The sequence below is a fragment of the Scardinius erythrophthalmus genome (genome assembly GCF_964197995.2).
Source record: "Scardinius erythrophthalmus genome assembly, chromosome: 20".
Lineage (NCBI taxonomy): Eukaryota > Metazoa > Chordata > Actinopteri > Cypriniformes > Leuciscidae > Scardinius > Scardinius erythrophthalmus.
In genome coordinates this window covers 518,742-518,967 of record NC_138240.1, presented here as the reverse complement: position 1 = coordinate 518,967, position 226 = coordinate 518,742, and positions in this window count along the sequence as shown.

Genomic DNA, 226 nt, shown 5'->3' with positions numbered 1-226 from the left:
AGATCATTTAGCCTGGTCTGGTCTGTTCTGATTGTTGTTTAACCGTGTGTTCATTGACTGGACAATTAATACAACAGACAATTATTTAGAACATGAACATTTAGTAAAGCCTATGTACAGAAAATAATAATAAAACGAAATAAAAAAAGACAATATTATATATATTCATTGCTAGATATAGCAAAAATAAATAAATAATAATAATATAAAATATTAATAATAAAAT